At 38.3% G+C, this 17896-nt stretch overlaps 1 protein-coding gene across 10 annotated transcripts in view; it reads right to left on the reverse strand.

Moving 5' to 3' along the window:
• Nucleotides 1-17896, reverse strand: part of Tenm2 (teneurin transmembrane protein 2) — a 1239808-nt gene that overhangs the window by 721886 nt on the left and 500026 nt on the right. The gene's annotated exons all lie outside the window — the stretch shown is intronic.

The following is a 17896-nucleotide window of genomic DNA, read 5'->3' on the forward strand; positions in this document are numbered from 1 at the left end:
GAGAAAAAAATGTCTGTCATGTGACTCTACTGCTCAAATACCCTTCCTTTATTTCTTACTAGAAGTTAGTAAGTTTCAGGTTGCTTTCTTGAGTGACCTCAGATAACCACAACATAAATTAAAGGTTCAGAAAAACAGTCAATAATTTTTTGGGACATACTTACATTAAAAAGCAAAACAAAACAAAACTAAAATTAAACAAAACCCACAACTTGCTGTTTATATGAAAATCAAATGTAGCTGGGTATCCTGCCTTTTATTTGCTAATTCTATAAACTCAATCCCATCTCTAACCCAGCTCCAATCTCCTTTTGATGTTTCATGTTTGTGAATTTCTCTAAAGTAGTTTTCAGGTTCTTTGTGACATAGAAGATATTTTCTTGTTCCCATACCTGGCTCACCATGCCACTCTTCCCTGGAATGCTTCTCTTATTTTTCTCTCCCTACTCAGCTAAGTATTACTCAACAGTTGGGCAAAGAGTAGTCTTAGTCACTGAGAACTTATTGCTTTGAGAAATCTCCACTATTCTCACTTGACATTTGACAAATAACCATTACTTTTTTCTCTAAACATTTTGACAGCAATGGCAGAGTGGCATCTTTAGGTTATCTAGCAATTATCCCTGCTTGACCACTCAGTCATGCTCCATATATGTCTTCTAGACACACCTGTTGATTCTACAAGGCCTGCTTCTTCCAGCCTCTGGGTGGTTCATTCCTTGTTTGAGACCATCAGTGTAACAAATACATTTGGTACATGCTGACACATTCCTATAATTCTAGCATTTGGAGGCAGAAAATCAGGAGTTCAGTGCCAGTCTCAAACATACAGTGAATTTGAAACTAGAGTGAGCTGCATGAGATCTTGTTTTGTACTTACTGGTCTTTTCCCCTAGTCATCTACTTTTATGTTCAGTAGTTAAGGTCCTTCAAGCAATTACCCAAGCCTACCATTTCATAATTAGCTTTTCCAAATTCTCATCAGAAATCGCTAGAATTTAGGTGTAGGGGGAAGACCTCAGAGTTGATCATGAGTAATATTGCTACATATTCATTTTACTGAATACACATCTTTCTACTAGACAGACTTTGAAAGCTAAAGGTATAGCTACATGTCATATTATCTAGACTAGATTATCTATTTTTATGGATACTTTATAGATGTATATAAATGTATCATATTATGGTGTGTGTGTGTGTCTGTCTGTCTGTCTGTCTAATACATCGTTGAATGCACTAATATGACATGGAACAACTTTCATGGTCCGACACTCCTAGCTAAGTAACTCAACATTTTAAATATTTAGCCTTTTATCTTAAAAGTAGGAAAATACTAGCCCCCAACTCATGGCATCACCACAAGATGAATGAGACCATACAGAACAATGTAGGCAGTTGTGTGGCTATGTTTGAAGAAAATTTAAAAGTAAAGGTACTCTTAATATACCCAATGACACTTCACTGGAGAAAATTGATTATCCCTTTTCCAGCAGATATCAGTTTCAAATAGCTTCTTAATTAGGGGTGGGACCTTGTGTCTACTCCCTACTCCCAGTATCATGACCTCATCTGTCTTGAACCTATGTAGATCTTTTCTATGCTGCCAGGGTCTTTGTGAGTTCATATGTGCATAAGATCTGTGGATAAGTGAGAAGCACTCTTTCTCCACTATTCAGAATCTAACATAATCTTATTTATAATATAAGTGAGCTTGTGAGTTATGTAGTAAGTATTTATTGATGTTCAAGTGCAAAGAGAAACCTAAGTTCTAATAGCTATGATCAGGTAACTTACTGATCATTATTTACTATAAGAAGGGTAAAATAACTCCAGTGATGTTGAAATGTAGTTTACTAACAGATAATAATCCCTCTTTCATGAGCAATCATAAAGTTAATCTCATACAAGCAGGGAAAAGGATGAAGATGGTCAGTGCTGGTAAGATGAGGAGGGATGGTCAAATAGTCCAACCTTTCAGCTAATATCAGTAGGTTCTGAAAATCTATTGTACAGCATGGTGACTGTGGTAAATAAGATATAAAATATTTTAACATTGTTCAGTGGATTTAACACACATTTGTGAGTTAATACATATGGCAGTTAGTTTGATTTGAGCCATTTCACAGTATTCACACATCTTGCAATACCATATTGTGTACTGTAAATACATCTGATTTTTATTTGTTAATTATACATTAATAAAGCTGAGGGAATAAAATAAAATGAAAAGCAATAAAATAAATTGATCATAAACTCTCTCTCTCTGTCACACACACACACAAAATTAAAGGAGACTGTGGCTCTTAGAAACAACTTCAAGAAAGACCAGTCTTAGCTAAGGATGTGTGATTATGAAGGGATACACAAAATGTGTGTGTGTGTGTGTGTGCGTGTGTGTGCACACGCCTGTTTCTGCAGTGCTAGGGATAGTGTGGGCCTCACCCACACTAGGCAAGCACTCTACCAATGAGTTTTAACTGAACTTGATATATATTCTAGTAGAAAAAGAAACAGCCATCCAGAACTCTCTGAGAAGGAAAGGGGAAAAAGAAGTATATAATCCCCTCAGAAATATAGGAAGCCACTGTCTCAGTCGCTTCGAATGTTTAACAAGATTTGTAAACAGAATATTAGATGTCCTGCGATGCCCTGGTGTCATTTATTTGAAGGCAGTAAGTGAAACCTCTTTAGGCGCCTGTGCAGCTCACAGTCATGGACTTGTATATTGCTGTTTCCCTTTCGCTCGAGCTGTGTACCCTCTTCAGTCTCCTCCACTCCGACGGAGGAGTTAATGCAGTTAGATTGCTCGTGGGCTTCTAGCGGGACCACTTCAAATGATATTACTTCCATTTGCGACGTGCATCACCAGCAGCGCTCACATTTGAAGGGAACAGTAAACAGACATCTAAGTCGGCTTGCTGGAAGAGAAGCCCCGCTTCCCACTGAAAAGGAAGCCAGCGACAGGGCTATGAATTTGTCAATTTCGTAAACAGCACGGCTGCATCACTCTGGACCACACCTGATTGAGACTCTGGAGAGGCCCAAGATTGCTGTGAGCTCGCAGGATGTGGAGGGACCTCCTTCAAGGATCAGAAGTCAATTTTGACAGTAAGGGATCGATGTAGTGAGACTGAATACTTTAATCAGGGCTTTCTGCTGATAACTATCATTTCTTGAGGAATTCCACTCTGTGCCAAAAAGAAGGACCAGGCAAGGATCTACCACACAGAGGTCCTTGAAGATTAAATGACACTGTGGCTAAAGAGAGAAAACTAAGGAAAGGGTGTTGCTTTTATTCACAGAACTCATAGTTTTATGTTATTCATGGGCAACTTCTTGGGTAGTCCTTCCCAAAGGTCTTATTCCTTATGTTAAAAGAATATACAGCAGCAGCTTTCCAATCTCTATGGGCAATTTGTTTTTAAAAGAAAATTTCTAGTCTGCCTAGGACACAAAATGCAATGCAAACAGTTAAATAAATGACACTCATTGTGCTAATATCGAATTCTCTAGAATGGTCCCAGATTTTTGAGTTGCTCTGTGTAACTCAGTGTGGACTGTAACACGGAGGCTAAGCATCAAACTGAGTATCCTTGCTTAGGACACATTCTGCATTGTATACTGTGGAGGGCCACATACGTATAGTTGTTTGAATGAAAGTGCACCCTTAAAGGCTCCCAGAGAGTGGCATTATCTGAAAGGGTTAAAACAAGTGGCCTCATTAGAGTAGATGTGGCCTTCTTGATGGAAGTAGGTCACTGGAGGGAGGCTTTGAGCATTCAGAAGCCCCAGCCAGGCCTAGTGTCTCTCTTTCTCTTAGTGCTGCCTGGAGATGCTGATCTACGACTCTCAAGCTACTAGACCTCTGAGCTGCAATCCAGCCCCAATTCCATGCTTTCCTTTATAAGAGCTGCAGGAGACATCGCGCCTGTCTCTTCATGGCACTAGGACACTAAGACAACCATATTTTAATTGCTTTCTTCGCTTCTTCATCTTGGTTTGTGATCTCCAGAGACTCTGCAAGGGCTGGACAGTATTACTGCATTCTGAAGCCTTTGTCAGCTCTTTACTACCAGCTCAAGAGTCACACTCAAGTCACACTCAAGAATGAAGAGCGAGTATTACAGAATTTGGGAATTTTTGGAGAGAGAAAATGAGAAAGAGGTGTGTGTGTGTGTGTGTGTGTGTGTATGTGTGTGAGTATGCATATATGTTGTGTGTGCAAACAAGTGTACAAAGAGGCATTCACACTAGCTTGGTGCACACCAATGTGTACATTTGTTTGTAGGTTCACAGGACCAAGTATTTGGGGGGATACAGAGGCCAAAGGAGGAAATCTATCACTCTCCACCTTACCACTTCAGACAGGTCACTCACTAGAACTGGAGCCCACTGACTTTGGTTATTTTGGCACACCCCCCGAATCCTTTTTTTCTTTATCTGTTGACAGCACTGGGATCATAAGTGTGCACAGCTTTCTATGATGGTACTGAAGATCTTAACCTGTGTCCCCTAGCTTGTGCAACAAGCACTGTTACTCCCTGGCCCATCTTCCAGCCCCACAATTTAAAAACATGGTGACTGTACTTCTACGCATCCCATTAGACATTACTCTTTTGTTTCTGTACTCCCCAGCAGAAACCAAGCGCTTACTCGTGTGTACACATAAATGTACCATTTCCAAGATACATGGGCTCTCATCCAATCGCCCTTTATCTCAGCTCTGCCTCTTCCATTGACTCCATGTAGGATACAATCTGAGCATCTCTAGGAGATAAAGCCATCTTTTATATTCAGAAAGTGAACCTGTTAAGTTACAATCTAGAAGAGATGAAGCTAAGCCAAGAAGGTTAGGGACTCAATTCTTTGTACAGCCATATTGCTTATGGTGTAAGGGTCCTCAAATAACCCTAAAGACTGTGCCTCATTCCCCTTAAACATAAGTAGGAAAAGAATTACACAAGACTGTCTCACTAGGCAGATTGACTATAGATAATGTCAGTAGTGGCCTATAAATATAGATCCTTATTGTCTTGGATATTAAGCACTGTGCAGTGTATGATGGGTTCAGAGAACAAAACTTGGGAATGGTAAACACGTTTCCACACTTCCAGAGATGTACAGACAGTGCCCCGTAAATCCTAACTAACTTAGTATACAACAGCTTAGTATATGGTAAGAATGCTACACATTTGGCATTATGTAATGGTACAAACAAGATTCTAAAGCAGTGACTGTTATACATCAAGTTTAAAGAAGAAATTACCCAGACCTAGATTAAGAAATGTAGCTAAGCTGACACAGTGAGCAAAGAAAAGGCCGGAGATTCCAATGCGCCCTGGGCTTTATTCTTGACACCATCTTTCCTCTTTCTCACCTGGCAGCCGAGGGTAGAATATTTAGGCAGATATGTTCCATCCCTGGCTCATGAAACCCTGCCATCCATTTTGACTTCTAAAGGAGCCAGGGCACTCGGAGGGGATGGCCTTTCTTATCTAAGATGAATACATTTCCCATTACAACACACAGCTGTCATCCCGCATCACTCAGGATTGTTCCCTAATTCGCAGCCCTCCAAATTGTCAAGCTTCCACTGGACACTTTAATTACTGAAATTTATCTTTAAAAAAGAGGCAATATAAAAGTTGTCAGATGGGTGACTTTATACAGTGATCAAAGCAGAATGCTGAATGCCTTGTAAGGATTTATTAAAAGCACATAATGGACTTGAGCTCACACTTCTTATGTACCGCCCCCCACAACTCCTCTACAAAGAAAGATAAGATTTGTTCAGATGGTTCAAGGAAGGTATACAGTGTCTTGTTATAGGCAGATATTTGTATAGAATAGAAGATAAACTCTTGACTCTTACTCCACCCCCAGCACATCAAACATTAATTTTACATGCCCTTTTCTCCACAGATGAAGGGCAGCTAGAAAGATACTGTCTTAGTTAGAGTTTCTACTGGGGTGAGAAAACATCATGACCAAAAAGAAAGATGGGGAGGAAAGGGTTTATTGAGCATACACTTCCATGTTGCTATTCATCACTGAAGGGAGTTAGGACAGAACTTCAAACAGGACAGGAACCTTTTCCTTTTGCTCTGGAATGTCTGGCATATTATAGGTTTCATAATGATATAACATGTAGCCTCAGGAATCTATGGTAAAACTTTTCAGCAAAAGTAATATTTTTCTCTACTTAAGAAGATCTATTAGACGGAGTGTTATCCTAGACATGCATAGTATGAAAATGCATGCCTGTGACAATGGTGCTGTGTGTGGGCAAAGGGAAAGTGTAGCCAGTTATTAGATACACAGGAAGAAGAAAAGAAAATCTAACCTTTTAGGAAGAAGGATCCAGAAAGGCAACCTTTGGGTGAAAGTATATTGGTATTTACAAAAATAGCCCTGTAAAAAGATCTATAAAAACAAAAATACTGACTGAAAATTAATCACAAAAGTTCCAACAGGCTTCACAAAGGAACCTGGGTGGTGCTTTCAGTTACAATTGTCATTACTGTTTCTGATTACATAAGTAGTGATGTGGGTTTGTTATGAAACATGCAAACTAACAAAGAACTATGTATTCTTACTAACCAACTGTTAGCAATTGTTCAGAATAGTATTCTCTATTTCCCTTTTCTCTAGCTATGCTTGTATTTGCAGATGTATATATTATTTTTTCATAGACAATAAGATCTTTTTACAATGGTAACCAACTGTGTGCATTCAGATTTTATGTAATTATCTCAGTCCTAAATTCACATTTCTTTCTCTTTATTCATTCAGTTATTTTTAATATCTAGATTACTGCAATAAATACTGTATGTTGTTCAAAGAACTAGATACTACCATGCCAATGCTTGCTTAGACCTGTTCATGCTTTTTTTTTTTTTTAAGACCAAGAATATATTTCTTCCTTCCCAGGCAGACTGCTTTTCTGATGCTAAGTGGTTTGACCATTGGCAAGCAGGTTGTCTTTTGAATATGCATAAAGATACAATCTCTCCCCAAGAGGTATTTTTGGATAATTAGGAGAAACTATTATACCTTGTTGTCTATAATGATGTTGATGCAAATAATAACAATAACAACAACAACAACAACAATAATAATGATACAAGCTATTTTCTTCTAAAAGTGTCAACCAAGTCATATAACAGATTAAAATAAACTCTGGGAACTTACCCTGCTTTAATATTAGTGTCTCTGTTCTTTTTCCCTCTTACCATTCTCTAACAGGACTACAGCCAGCTAGAAATGTCAAAACTTAGGTGATTTCAATAGTAGACTTCCAGGTGTGAGGATATAAAAAGATGTCAGTTTAGAGACACTTGGTTTGAAATCATTGTCAATGCCCAAAGAAGTGGAGGAAAGGCTAGAAGTGGTTCTCTAGGGCTCAGGTCTATGAACTCGAGTGACACTGTAATGTGTTTTATGGAGAGAAGTAACCCATGTGGAAATTCCCTTATCACGGGGCATCTCCTCATCCTTAATCTTTAAGGCACACTTACAAATTCTTTCTGATAGCAAGTCTCAGTGGAGTTGAGCCATATGCTCCTTTTTGGTTCTTGGAATAGTTGATACATCTGAGGCTCAAGACCTAGAAATAACTCCCATAGGAAACACCATTCTATATAGAGAACCTGACCTAAAAAAAAAAAAAAAGCCTGACATTTGGATATTGGTCAAAATATTACTCCTTGACATTAAAATATGTCACCGCAGTGTCATAATATTGTGACACATGGTGGTATCACATCAGACCAATTCCAAACAAAGTCCTCCTTTAAGCAATCCACCAATGCAGATTTGTGCATTCAGTTGAAATCCTTCCTGATATTGTAGGGTGGCGAGCAGCTTGAAGAGAGGGCAGTGTGTAATTTATGCACTTCATTTGGAAACGGGCCAGCACAGTTTGGGAAGATCCACGCAGAAACTGCTCATCAAGATGATTAACAAACACAAACAAGGGGCGATTCTTGTTAACAGCACCAGGTTGGGAAACACCAAAACATTGTGTTTCCCATAAGATATTTGCAAGACTAGCTGTGGGCATCACTTCACACGTGTTATTATTTATGCTGCTAGCTTCTTCCAGGTGGGGTGAGAGTTTAATTTACAGCAGCGAGACATGGCTGTCTGTATAAGGCATTATTTGTGAGAACACGGAAGAGTTTTACATTGTACAGGAATACCTACATATCGGTTTAGATGCTCATGGTTAGCTGATTCAATATTACCAATGGCCTCAGAGTCCACTGCCCAGGATTTTTATTTAAACGATAAGGGAGGGGGAGGATGCATAAGTATGCAATGGCATCTTTGAAAGCCTTTATTAGTAGTTAGCTTCATATTCTATCTCACTACTTTAGGGGACTTTTTCAGACAGCATTCTCATTTGGAGGTGCATTAAAAGGACAGAATGATCCCGTTTAGATCCAATGGGTCTGAATTTCTATTTCAGTAGGATTCCCATGTAAACCACATATTACATTTCAAAAAGCCTTACTATAAAGAAAGGGTACAAATACAAGTTTTACCAAATGTTGGTAACAATACAGGTAAATATTAATAAAATAATACACAGTAATACTTATTATTATGCACTTAGAATGTCCCAGGTATCCATCTGAACACTATATAATTTACCTCTTAAATTATCAAAATACACAGGGGAAGAGGTATTATAATTGCTGTACCTTTCAGATGAGACATTTGATACTTATAAATTTGTTGAAGGCCAGGTAGTGGTAAGAGACTCAGCACTTGCAATACCTCCTACTCCCTGTATTAAAGAAACCAGGAGTTTAACATCCAAAGTCAAGTGAAACAGAGGGATTCATGTTCAGACATTGTGGCCTAATTCAAAAGTGCTTATTGAAGAGATAAGGGGGTCTAGGGAATGTGAGTGGTGTTGCCTTCCTTCCCCATAAAGAATGATAGCTAGGAATAACTAAGATGCATACAAACTAACTATGAAATATTAGGCAGCCCAGGGCAACCAATATCTCTAACCTATTCAAGTGACAGACCACATTTAAGACTGAATTTGGATCTTCATTCCATGATCATGAAACACAGTTGATCTCACCACAGAGCATAAAGTCACAGACAACATCTCATCAATGGGAACCTTGGGCTAATGCTTTCTTTCCTCCTTATGAGAAATGGCAGATGCACTTGGGAAGCTATTTTCTCAAAGCAGCAAGGTCTCCCCCTGGTCAATCCAAAATAAATGCTATTCTATTAGGTACTGAAGAAATATCTGTTGAGTTAATGGTTATGGATACAAAGTGCTCTCTCAAGGTAATTTTCTTCTGTTTTTCTGAGATTGCACCCTGGCAGCCCTGGCAGCCCTGGCATGGAATCCTGCAAGTAGGTCACATGGACGTCTTCATCAGTGATCCAGCAACAAACACCAGGGCACAGCACAAACGTGCAAAGACAAAGCCCTGACTTACAGCTTTTCCTTCTAAATTAGAAAATCTGGTCACACCGAGGATAGTCTGTACCCCTGTGTGCAGCACCCTGTCAAACTGTGTGGGAGTCACTCTTAAGACTCTGGCATCTCTCCTGAGTTGCTTACTGCTGTGCTAGTGTCAATTGCCCTTTTGTCAGAATCTAGAATTGCCTGAGAGAGGGACTCTGGGTATACCTGTGGGGGATGATTTTGATTATGTTAACTGAGGTGGGAAGACCCACCTACCGTGAATACTGCTTTCACGAGGCACAAACAAGCAAGCATTCACTGCTCTGCTCTTCTCACTGTGGCCATGTTATGACCAGCTGCTTCAAGCTTGAGCTGCTTTGTTTCCCCTGCCTTGATGGACTATAGTCTGGAAATGTCATCAAAAGAAACCCTCTCATCCTCAGGATGCTTTTGTTAGATAGTTTATTACAGCCACAGGAAAAGAAATAAAGACCTTTGTTACCTACCAGTGTTGAGACTAGTAGGTCTAGGTCCTAAGCTCTGGGATATGTAACTGCTATGTAGAAAAAGTGAGGAGCCCTTATATATTAAAAGGTATATTGGCTATAATCTTGAAAGAAAAGGCCTTACTGGGGCTATCTGGGTGGCTATGCAGTGCTGTTACCTGTATTTTTCTATGAAAAGCAGAGAAAGACTGAAATAGACACAAAGAAAAGAGGGAATAAAATGAAGCAGAAGGAGATCGCCACCATCCGAAGCATACCAACAGCTCCTAGAATCTGAAAGAGACCATGGGGGAATTGCCTCTGTAGACTACAGAGGGAGTCTCTCTGGGGGCATCTGAGATGTATACTCCTGACAGGAGAATGGAGAATGAATTGTTGTGTGTCAACCCAGATCATATTTTGCAATTCACTTCAGCATAGCGCACCAAGAATTTTCTAAAGACATATGTACCTACATGGGTGCAGATGTCTTTTTTTGGGGGGGATAATTGGCAAAGTAAGGTACAATGAGAAGATCTTCCAGGGCTCTGTTGATCTCCGAATCCAGGTATGGTTAAAGTCACTCATTTATTTTTAAATCTCTGCTGAAGCACTGCTCTCTTCATAGGAAAAGTATGGATTCTTGGATAGATTTATGTTTTCATTTCAAACTCAGAGTTTATATTCTAACTTCATAAATGCCACAAACAATGAATCTTCTATCTGGAATTAGATAAAGAAAAAAAGGTCTAAAAGTTGCATACTCTTCTGCATCCATCTTACGAATAGACAATGCAGACTTAGAGAAAGCCAATGAGGACCCTAAGATCATCCAGATAATTAGCATAGTATCAAGGCAGACTGTCTTTGTTGGCCTGTCGCATTCTTCCCTGTCTCCCACATCTTTCAAAATCACCAGCATTCACTCATACCTCCTTGATTAGTGAAATGAAGTGTACTGTAAAGACGTGTGTAATAGAATGTCATGTTTGTTCAGGAGTGTAGACATGCCCTCTATCCATTAGAGGAAATACTCTTAAGTCCATCTCCAAATATGACTTTTTCTAAGCAAACTCATTTATCCAGAACATTTAAGTCAATTCATATTTAACCATAAAAGGGTCTTGTCATGATGTAAGTAATGTTTAATGTACTAAAGAGTACAGAATTTTTTTTAAAAAAAATGGAAGAACTCAACTGGTGACTTTTCAAGGAGATGAGAGAAATGCTAGAGAGTAGGTCATAACCCATTTATTAAAAAAGATTAAAAGGCCCTGAGAAAAACCTGAACAATTAGGCTACATAAATTGACAATAAAATGGTGACTTTGGGTTCCCAATGATAATATAAATGAGAATTATATACCAATGATTGTTTTAGGAAAGAGACCAGGGTGTGTGTGTGTGTGTGTGTGTGTGTGTGTGTGTGTGTGTGTGTGTGGAGAGAGAGAGAGAGAGAGAGAGAGAGAGAGAGAGAGAGAGAGAGAGACTTAATCAAATTTTATTTTTAAAAGTGATTTTTTTTTACAGTGATCATAGACACTCCACTAAGGGAAACATTATCTACTATGCTGTCATATTAGCAAACTTTTACACCTATCTGAGCCTCAGGGGGTCAAGTCACATTGGGGCTCTACTCTGCATAAATTTCACACTCCAATACAACAGAACTATTTTCCTTAATGCAGTACTAGAACTCCCTAGAAACTCATGGAGTCTATATTGCTGTAACTAATTCAGGAAATAATGATTTTTTTTTTTTTGTAACCAGTCAGAATTTGATTCTCCAGGACTCAGCAAAACTCAGCAAATGCTGGATGCAGATGCTTCTGGGTAGTCTTGACTACGTTCTGTTATCTCTGGCACGTGCACATCTAGCCATGCCACAGACTACTCTTTACCATCAACAGATATGCTTCTGATGCAAAATTTAAATCTCATTTAAACATTTACCTTCGAAAGTTCAGAGAGGCTAAAATAAAACTTTCTTGTCTCAAACATTTGAGTAGCAACATCCTTGTCTTATCTTGGTTCAAGCAAAGGTCATGGCTTAACTCACTAACAGAAAAAGTTGAAAAGTTTTCTTTTTCTTTTTTCTTTTTTTTTTTAAATTTTTTTGGCAAGCCATACCTCCAGTTATGTACAGCATGGATGTTGCTAATTTGCTTCACCATTATCAGAATAGTATGGTCTGTGTGAACTGGACACTGCCTAAATGATCCTTCTCTTAGCTTCATCTCACCAAGACTGGGCTCATTACTTGAGAGTGAGCTCTGGCTTACAGGTAATCAAGACAAGCCTTGGTTTAGTATATGCACATAGAAAACTGAGCTAAGGTAGTATTTTAGGATCTTAAACTTGTACTGGAAAATGATTAAACAGTTAAAAACTTAGAGCTGCAGGTAAGTCACATGGAGAGGGATCCAGAAATGTTATAAAGCAATACCATTAAGTAGCAATGGGATGAAGACAAACAGAACACACACACATATACTCTCACATATACTCACTCATACACTCTCACACAAACACTTACACATTCACTCACACACACAAACACGCACAGTCACTTAGACACATATACACACATATACACACACTCACACATACACACAAAACACTCTCACACAGTCACAAAACACACAAACACTCGCACACACTTACATACACACATTCACACACACAAACACACACAGACACAGTCACTTATACATACATACACTCACACAAACACACACACAATCACTCAGACATACATACATATGCATACACACACACTCACACACACACGCATACACACACACACACACACACACACACACAGTGGCCAAGCCACATATACCAGAGACAGAACACCTGGATGATAATCCATGGGGCCTATTTTGCAAAGATCTGGGGTAACAATTTTTGTGTCTAGAACAATCCATCTTTAGAAGATTCGAACTCTATGAGTTTTTCCTTCATCTTCCCTATACATAATGTACTGACTTTTCATAGATTTGTATGGATTATTACTCTATGAAAAAAATCCTTCTTACCCCTTACTGATGGAGCACAAATGAGTTTGTTTCTCAAATGTAAGCATGAGATTAGCTAGAAACAACATTCATCTGAAAATGCTACACCATTCACCAGGTTTGATAATATGCTATCTGAGCTATCTCTCTGCCTCCTGCAGAGAGCCTGCTGTTTCCTAACTACTTTGTGTGATGGTATATGATCATCCTCAGCACAAGCATGTTGATGCATACAGCTCAATGAGACCTAGCCTAGCACAGATATATACTGGCAACAGAAACTACCAAAATACTCTGATGCTCAAATGTGTACTCTTCCCACCACCTCTTGCTAGGTCTTTGAAGGCATTCATTGATTAAGTATCTAGTACCTTTAACTCTAATTTTAACTTCAATTAAATGTTTAGGCTCCATTTAGCCTACACTCATAAAACAGTGAGTCCAGGTGCTCATTTCCAACATTTTCAACCGTGGTTCTTCAGTTTCAGAATATTGTGTATGTTGTTTTATATATCTGAATAAGCTAATTTATCATAACTTAAAGAATGCATAACTATCACATTAAAGTTAAAACTCACATTGGCTGAAAATTTAATTTGATCTCATGTTTCTTAGAGTGCTTCTACGTAAACTCAGATGGTATTTACAGATGGGTGTGAAAAATATTACTTTTTAAAAAATTATTTATTACAACAAAAATAGTGATTTCAGTTGCTATCTGGCTGAACTGACCTAGTTATTTCAGGCTTTTACTTAGACATGAAGATGAATGATCTTAGGACCCCATGGAGATTTTAATATTGAAAGGAACTTAATAGTTGTAGGTGTTGAGCTGCTGGTTCTAAGAGCCAGTATGTGCACACATTCTTCTGTCTTTTAGATACTTTGTGTGATGTTATATGAGCATGTGTAGTCCAAATATCTTGATATATACATCTCAGTGGGACCTAGCCTAGCCCTCAGAAAATCTTTATTCAACAAAAATGTTTGGTTTGGGCATAAGCAAGGAGATTCTCTGTTGAGTGATTCAATGTCTTAGAAGTTCTAACTGAGTTGACACTATTGGTCCACACACATATCAGTGGCAGATCTATGGAGAAAAACTTAGAATCAGGGACCTTACATGATCAGCAACATTGCAGGTACTTAGTAGCCTGTTATAAGCACATTAGGATAATGGAAAATGTACCACAAAAGGACCACATATGTGTTAGATAAGTCTACCTCTTCTCTTCTCTTCTGTTCTCTTTTGTTCTGTTCTGTTCTCTTTCCTCTCTATATATACATATATATAATCTATGTCTCTCTGTCTGTATCTCTCTCAGCTATCTATCTATCTATCTATCTATCTATCTATCTATCTATCTATACTCTAACGGTACATATATGTATATATATATACACACATTATATATATTGATAGATATTGATGATATAGATAAAAATAGATGTACATATAGATACAGATGATATACATATACACATATATGTGTGTGTATAAACACATACATATTACAACTACATAGTCTAAAATATAATGAAATATCATTTGTTATAAGCAAGTTGTTCTTCCTGTGTCATAGGAGGGAGAAAACATGACAAACTTGAATCCTGTACTTAATGACCAAAGTATGAATGAACATATTGGCTTTTCCATACTCACTATATAAAACAGATACATAAAACATACAAAATGCCACCAGCATAGGCCATATGACTTCTCTTTACCAAGGCTTAACTTCGTCCCAGCCAGGCTGCACCTCTTCATGCAATTGTTAAGTCCGAAAGAGCTTTCCTCTTATCACTTCATGGTTCCTTGTTACTTGCTCTATGTGAACAGAGTACACCAGAGTACACTGCTCAACCTTCCACTGCCCCCCCGAAACAATTTACATTGTTTCCCTTAGAATATTTCAAATAAATACCTATTTTTGTTAAGGGAGATTTAGAAGTCACTTTTCTAATAGACTAGTCTTTTTTTTTTTCAAATAAAAAAAATCAGTACCCAATGCAAATATATAAAGAATATCGTTCCCAGTGTTATGACAACTTTAGCTTAACACTGATGGTCACCGTACTTTTTTTCACCTTACACTGATTACCCAGTCTGAACTTTTGTATTGGCTGTAAGGGTAATAGACAACTAATGATATATTATTGGCAGGCCCCTGTTTCATTTGTGAGGCATTATATGAAATGTGTGATCATTCACATACTTCATAAAATGGACTTGCCTGTCTTCCTCATTAACTCCAGGTGAAGCTCTGCATTAAAACTGGATATCCCAGAATGGGCATTTTTGATTTATGAAAATGGAACCCTGGGAAAGGGATATAATACAGACCAAATTTATCTGGGGGAAAATGGAGGGAATGTGCAGACACATTGTATTGATACTGCAGTGGGGATATCAGACAGAAATTGAAAGTCATTATTTGGGGATCTGGATTTGGACTAGATTGAAGTTCTTCAGTAGGGGCTACATCTGATACTCTTGAAAGACCTCCTTTTGTGTCTCCTACTATGTGCTCCTAGCTGTCACTTTGAGGGACATAGCAAGCATCAGCTAGCTGCTAAACTGAACCCTGACAATGTTTGTAAGGCAGCACAAACAGGAAATGAAACAAAGCAAGAACCTATGTTTGTTTACTGTGCATGTTTTTCAGTGTTTCCAGATTAAAAACTTGCATTTGTCAATGACCCAGTGGGGTACAAATGATAATGTTCGCTCATATCTCTCAGTAGAGAGAGCTCCCTTAATCCACTCACTGATGAGATAACTCTGTAATATTACAATAATCAACTTGCAGTATATCCTCTATTAATGCTTACAACTGTAGCAGTTCCTAAGCGCTAGGAGACATTCATTCATTTACATAATATAGTGAGAGACTTTCACCCTTGTGAGACCATTCATTATCTCCTTGTTCCTTCCTGGAAGGATTTCAAATAGATACAATTATATTGAGGGCCATTTAATAATTACATGTCTAAATGACCAAACTTAAAGGAAATAAATATGTGCAATGACCAACACTAACTAAAGTCACTAAATTATAAACATATCTAGGTATTACCCATGACATTAGGCTTCGTATCTTCCTCTCACAGCAAAAGTAAAATGGTGAGTCTGTGAGATTGGTATGTAAATAGGAAACATGTTAATGCAGACTCTCCTTGAAACACTTTCTGCATCACTATTAGCTTATGCAGTGACATTTTAAAGTTATTTTCCCCGTCTGTCCCTTCCTAGTTGGCCACATCATGGCCATGGCCAGGGAGAGAAGGCCCTGTCTGATGCACAGCTTCAAAGAAGTTGGTGAGATTCCTGTTATGAAATTGCAAAAGTTTAGATAATTCATTCAAGCTTGGCTTTTTTTTTCCTGTGCACTTTTCTAAAGAAAATTTAAAGTGTCAAAAATACATATCTTTTGCTCATTATTAAATGCTAAATACCACCGTGTTTTGAGCTGCCTCGTGGCCATTAGAAAGGAAACAGGTGTTCTGATAGATTATAAAGTGTGAGTCAGATGATGTGCAGGACAGAATTTTAATGAAGCTGCTCATGCAGAACTCTGACTGGCCTCTTGAATGTGATGCTCGAGCCCTGAAAGTAGTCTTCAAGACAAAAAAATCACAGGGATACAACTCAGGAAGCACTCATTAATAATCAACAAGTAAATGGGATGCGGAAAATCATTATCTTGAGATGCCTTTGCATTTCAATGCAATTTAATATAGCATTACCTCAGGAGAAGGTGGGCATCATTTGAAAGGATGTCCAAGTCTTTGTATGTATGCAAATATGGGAAGAATTCCTCCTAATTGCCACAGTAAGTTCTTAGTCGAGACCATGCTCAAAGCTAGGATTCTAGGTGTAGCATCTCATGTATGGGTATTTCGGCCCCATGTCTGTCTCTGCACCACATATGTGTCTAGTGCCCATGGGCTTTAGGGAAGGGCATAGGATCCTCTGAAACTTGAGTGTCGTATGGATACTGAGAGTGAACCCAGGTTCCCTAGAAGACAAACTAGTGTCCTTAACTGCTGAAAGATCAGAGGTACTCCCTCTAGGGATGGCTTTATTTGTGCCAAGAGCATAAGGACATAGATATTTTGGGACACTCTTAGCATTGCAATTCAATCATTATCAATATACAATTCTGGAGAAAACTATGTCCCAAGGCTAGTACTGTAGCTATTTTACAACAAAAATTACTAAACAGTTCATCAAATGAGCAACATTTTCAAATGAATAAAATTCCCTTTGGCCAAATGAATACAATTAATAAAAATGGAAATTTACTTATTTTTATTTGTCCCAAGTACTTGTAGAAGAGACTCGGCCTATGACTGACTTATCTACCTTTTTTCTAATTCTTTTTCCTTTTTGGTATCTGCATGGTATAGTATGTTGTCTCCATAGCCAGTAAGATGATCCCACAAAGAATTTCTTGTATGAAGGAATGAGCAGTCAAAGCAAGATACACACTTCTGAAAATAAACAGTCATAAAAATATATAAAGAGTCACTCTACAAAATGTGTCCTAGGTTATGCCTCTTGACTTAGAAAAATCATATAAGATCTGTGAATAATTAGTACTGTATGTAACCTATCCATTTTTTTTTTCTGATACAAATACTTAGTTTCGCATCCCTTATGTTGCAAAGATCCTAGTCCATTCTACCTGCAACCTCTACCATGAGCACACTAGAAGTGAATGTCATCGCTGTTCCAGATCTGCTTGTGTGCAAGTAGTCTGTAAATCTAGCTGTGTTTAAGTTTCATGCTTAGATGCACTTTACCAATGGCATTATCTACTGGATTTAAAAGGAACTCTTGTTTCATGTGGACAGGAGCCAAAACAACTTTTCTCTCAGTCTTCTATTTACCTTTACATTGCTGCTGGTTCAGAGAGCTCTCCTCACTACCACCCAGACACTGGTCACGTTTCTGTC

This window comes from Mastomys coucha, unplaced genomic scaffold, assembly GCF_008632895.1.
Source record: "Mastomys coucha isolate ucsf_1 unplaced genomic scaffold, UCSF_Mcou_1 pScaffold5, whole genome shotgun sequence".
Lineage (NCBI taxonomy): Eukaryota > Metazoa > Chordata > Mammalia > Rodentia > Muridae > Mastomys > Mastomys coucha.